This window comes from Stegostoma tigrinum, chromosome 39 (assembly GCF_030684315.1).
Source record: "Stegostoma tigrinum isolate sSteTig4 chromosome 39, sSteTig4.hap1, whole genome shotgun sequence".
Classification (NCBI taxonomy): Eukaryota; Metazoa; Chordata; class Chondrichthyes; order Orectolobiformes; family Stegostomatidae; genus Stegostoma; species Stegostoma tigrinum.
Genome location: NC_081392.1, coordinates 5626811 through 5632940, shown reverse-complemented (window position 1 = coordinate 5632940; position 6130 = coordinate 5626811).

The following is a 6130-nucleotide window of genomic DNA, read 5'->3' as shown; positions in this document are numbered from 1 at the left end:
GGATGTTTTCCTGAAAGGTTTTCACGTGGGCTTGTGAGCAATGAACAAAGTAGGTCATTCAGCCCCTCGAGCATGCACCCCTATTCAGTAAGATGATTGATCTGATTTTAGCCTCGATTCTATTTCCCTGCATATCCCCTGGTAATTTTTCACCCACTCACTCATCTGCCTTCAAAATATTTAATGATTTTGCATCCACTGAGGATGGGAAAGAGAATTCCAAAGACATTCAACCCTTGAGATACACGACATTTGAATTCAATAATATCCTGGAATGAGCTGGTCGAATTTTACTGGTGGTGGTACTGATTTTTTTAGAAAAAGAACAAAAGCTGATCTACTGAGACATAGTGGTCTGCTTTGTCTACAATCTTTGGACAGTTCTCCAGTGTTCCAAGTATTCATACATTTTATTAAACCCTCTGTATCAACAGTAATTTCATTTGTTAGCCCATGCATGTACACACTCTGCTGCTTTTTGGAAAACCCATCTGTTTCACTAAAGCCCTTCAGGGAAGGAAATCTGCCTCCCTCACCTGGTCTGGCCTACATGTGACTCCAGACCCAAAGCAATGTGGTTGACTCTCAACTGCCCTCTGAAATGGCCTAGCAAGCGTTGTATCAATCGCTACAAAGTCTCAAAGAAACAAAACTGGAATAGATCACCTGGCGTCAACCTAGGCACCGGAACAGACAACGGCAGTAGCAGCCTTGTTTGACCCTGCAAAGTCCTCCTCACTAACATCTGGGGGTTAGTGCCAACTCTGGGAGGGCTGTCTCACAGACCGGTCAAGCAACAGAGTGATATCTTACAGTCACTGCTATCCCTGGATATGTCCTGTCCCTAAAGCAGGATGGACCCAGCAGAGGGGGGCGGCACAGTGGGATACAGTCTGGGGAGACCTCAACATTGATTCTGGACCCCATGAAGTCTCATGGCTTCAGGTTAAACACGGGCAAGGAAACCTCCTGCTGATCACCACATACCGTCCTCCCTCAGCTGATGAATCAGTACTCCTCCATGGTGAACAACACTTGGAGGAAGCACTGAGGATGGCAAGGGCACAAAATGTACTCTGGGTGGGGGATTTCAACGCCCACCACCAAGAGTGGCTCAGCAGCAGCACCACTGATCGAGCTGGTCAGGTCCTAAAGGACAGAGCTGCTAGACTGGGTCCGTGGTGGTTGGTGAGGGAACCAACAAGAGGGAAACACATACTTGACCTCATCCTTACCAATCTTCAGCTGCATCTGTCCATGACAGTGTGGGTAAGAGTGACTATCACACAGTCCTTTTGGAGAGGAAGTCCTGCTTTCACATTGAGAACAACTTCCATCGTGTTGTGTGGCTGGATCAAGTCAAACCCCTAATCCTCACCCTCACCCTCACCCCAGCGCCGTCCTCGCCCCAACCTCACCCTCACCTCCACCCTCACCCCAACCCCAACCTCACCCTCACCCCAGCGCCGTCCTCGCCCCAAACCCACCCACAGCCCAACCCCAGCACCACCTTCACCCCAAACCTGCCCTCACCCCAACCACACCCTCATCCCACCTCAACCACACCCTCACCTCAACCACACCCTCACCTCAAACACACCCTCACCTCAAACACACCCTCACCTCAACCACACCCTCACCTCAACCACACCCTCACCTCAAACACACCCTCACCGCAACCACACCCTCACCCCGACCTCACCCTCACCCCAGCACCACCCTCACCCTCACCCCAGCGCCGTCCTCGCCCCAAACCTGTCCCCAGCCCAATGCCACCCACAGCCCAACCCCAGCACCACCCTCACCCCAACCCCACCCTCACCCCAACCTCTCACTCACCCCAACCTCACCCTCACCTCCACCCTCACCCCAACCCCACCCTCACCCCAACCTCTCACTCACCCCAACCTCACCCTCACCTCCACCCTCACCCCAGCACCACCCACAGCCCAACCCCACCCTTTTCCTCACCCCAAACCCACCCTCACCCCAACGCCACCCTCACCCCACCCTCACCCCAATGACACCCTCACCCCAAACCCCACCCTCACCCCAACCCCACCCTCACCTCAGCACCACCCACAGCCCAACCCCACCCTCACCCTCACCCCAAACCTGCCCTCACCCAACCCAACCCTCACACCACCCTCACCCCAACGACGCCCTCACCCCACCCTCACCCCAACGACACCCTCACCCCAACGACACCCTCACCCCAACGACACCCTCACCCCAAACCCCACCCTCACCCCAACCTCACCCTCACCCCAGCGCAACCCTCACCCTCACCCAGCGACACCCTCACCCCAGCACCACCCTCACCCCAATGCCACCCTCACCCCAGCGCCACCCTTACCCCAGCACAACCCTCACCCTCACCCAACGCCGCCCTCACCCCAGCACCACCCTCACCCCAACCCCAACCCCAACCCCAGCACCACCCTCACCTCAACCTTACCCCAATCTCACCCTCACCCCAACCTCATCCTCACCCCAATGCTGAACTCACCCCAACCCCACCCTCACTCCAGCACCACCCTCACCCCAGCACCACCCTCACCCTCGCCCCAATGCCACCCTCACCCCAACGCCAGCCTCAACCCAACCTCACCCTCACCCCAGCACCGCCCTCACACCAACCCGGCCCTCACCCCAACGCCACCATCTGCACAGCGCCACCCTCACCCCAACGCCAGACTCAACCCAACCTCACCCTCACCCCAGCACCAACCCCAGCACCACCCTCACCTCAACCTTACCCCAACCTCACCCTCACCCCAATGCTGACCCCACCCCAACCCCACCCTCACCCCAGCACCAACACCACCCTCACCCCAACGCCAGCCTCAACCCAACCTCATCCTCACCCCGACCTCATCCTCACCCCGACCTCACCCTCACCCCAACCCCAACCCCACCCTCACCCCAGCACCACCCTCACCCCAGCACCACCCTCACCCAACACCACCCTCACCTCAACCTTACCCCAATCACACCCTCACCCCAATGCCAACCTCACCCAAACCTCACCCTCGACCCAGCACCACCCTTGCCCTCGCCCCAACGCCGCCCTCACCCTCACCCCAACGCCTCCCTCGACACGACCCCACCCTCGCCATGACCCCACCCTCACTCCAACCCCATCCTCACTCCAGACCGCACCCACACTCAAACCCCACCCTTGCTCAAACCCCACCCATACTCCGACCGCACCCATACTCCGATGGCACCCTCCCTCAAATTCCACCCTCCCTCAAATTCCACCCTCCCTCAAATTCCACCCTCGCTCAAATTCCACCCTCCCTCAAATTCCACCCTCGCTCCGACCCACCTTCACCCCAAACCCGACCCTCGCCCCAAACCCGACCCTCGTTCATATCCCACCCTCGCCTGGACCCGACCCTCACCCGGACCGCACCCTCGGTCCGGCCCCACCCTCACTCTAATACCATCCGAACTTCAAACCCCACGCTCACTCATCCCTACCCTCACTACAACCCCACAGTCACTCGAAAACCACCTCACTCCAACCCCACCCTCACTCCAACCCGCACCCTCACTCCAACCCCACCCTCGCACCAGCCCCACCTTCACTCCAACCCGCACCCACACTCTGACCGCACCCTCACTTCGACCGCACCCTCACTCCAACCCCAACCACACTCCAACCCCACCTTCGCTCCAACCCGCACCCACACTCCGACTGCACCCTCACTCAAACCCCACCCTCACTCAGATCGCACTCGCACTCCGATTGCATCCTCACTCCAAACTCACCCTCGCTCGAACCCCACCCTCGCTCGAACCCCACCCTCGCTCGAACCCCACCCTCGCTCGAACCCCACCCTCGCTCCAACCCCACCCTCGCTCCAACCCCACCCTCGCTCCAACCCCACCCTCGCTCCAACCCCACCCTCGCTCCAACCCCACCCACACCCCAACCCTACCCTCACGCCAACCTCACCCTCACCGTCACCCCAACCTCACCGTCACCCCAACCTCACCCTCACCCCGAACCTCACCCTCACCCCAACCTCACCCTCACCCCAACCTCTCCCTCACCCCAACCACACCCTCACCCTCACCCCAACCCCAACTTCACCCTCACCCCAGCACCACCCTCACCCCAACCACACCCTCACCCCAACCACACCCTCACCCCAACCTCACCCTCACCCCAACCCTCACCCCAACCCCAACCTCACCCCACCCCAGCACCACCCTCACCCCAACCTCACCCCCACCCTCACCCCAACCTCACCCTCACCCCAACCCCAACCTCACCCTCACCCCAACCCCACCCTCACCCCAGCACCACCCACAGCCCAACCCCACCCTCACCCTCACCCCAAACCCACCCTCACCCCATACCCCGCCCTCACCCCAACCTCACCCTCACCCCAGCGCCGCCCTCACCCCAGCGCAACCCTCACCCTCACCCAACGCCGCCCTCACCCCAACGCCACGCTCACCCCAGCGCTGCCCTCACCCCAGTGCCACCCTCACCCCAGCACCGCCTCACCCTCACCCAACGCCGCCCTCACCCCAATCTCACCCTCACCCCAGCACCACCCTCACCTCAACCTTACCCCAATCTCACCCTCACCCTAACTTCACCCTCACCCCAATGCTGACCTCACCCCAACCCCACCCACGCCGCAGCACCACCCTCACCCTCGCCCCAGCACCACCCTCACCCTCACCCCAACGCCACCCTCACCCCAACGCCACCCTCACCCCAACGCCACCCTCACCCCAACCTCACCCTCACCCCAGCACCACCCTCACCCCAACCCCAACCCCAGCACCACCCTCACCTTAACCTTACCCCAATCTCACCCTCACCCCAACCCCACCCTCACCCCAGCACCACCACCACCCTCACCCTCACCCCAATCCCACCCTCAACCCAGCACCACCCTCACCCTCACCCTCACCCCAATCCCACCCTCAACCCAGCACCACCCTCACCCTCACCCTCACCCCAATCCCACCCTCACCCCAGCACCGCCCTCACCCTCGTCCCAGCACCACCCTTGCCCTCGCCCCAACGCCGCCCTCGCCCCAAAGCCACCCTCAGCCCAACCCCACACTCACCCTCACCCCAACACCTCCCTCGCCACGACCCCACCCTCGTCACGACCCCACCCTCGTCACGACCCCACCCTCGCCACGACCCCACCCTCGCCACGACCCCACCCTCGCCACGACCCCACCCTCGCCACGACCCCACCCTCGCCACGACCCCACCCTCGCCACGACCCCACCCTCACTCCAACCCCACCCACACTCAAACCCCACCCTTGCTCAAACCCCACCCTCACTCCAGATCGCACCCATACTCCGACTGCACCCTCACTCCGACCGCACCCTCCCTCAAATTCCACCCTCGCTCCGACCCACCTTCGCCCCAAACCCGACCCTCGCTCACATCCCACCCTCGCCCGGACCCGACCCTCGCCCGGACCACACCCTCGGTCTGGCCCCACCCTCACTCTAATACCATCCTAACTTCAAACCCCACGCTCACTCATCCCAACCCTCACTACAACCCCACAGTCACTCAAAAACCACCTCACTCCAATCCCACCCTCACTCCAACCCGAACCGCACTCCAATACTATCCTCACATGAACCTCACCTGCACTCCGACCGCATCCTCACTCCAACGCCACCCTCACTCCAACGCCACCCTCACTCCAACGCCACCCTCACTCCAACCCCAACCACACTCAAACCCCACCCTCACTCAAATCCCACCCTCACTCAAATCCCACCCCACCCTCATTCAAACCTCACCCTCAATCCAACCCCACCCTCACTCAAACGCCCCTCTCTCAAACACCGTCCTCACTCAAACCCCACCATCAATCACATCGCTCCCTCACTCAACCTCCACCCTCACTTCAACCCCGCCCTCACTCCAACCCCACCCTCGCTCCGACCCCACCCTCGCTCCAACCGGTCCCACACTCCGACCCCAACCTCGCTCCGACCGCACCCACACTCCAAACTCACCCTCTCTCCGACCCCACCCTCTCTCCGACGCACCCTCACTCCAACCCCACCCTCACTCCAACCCCACCCTCACTCCAACCCCACCCTCACTCCAGACCGCGCACACACTCCA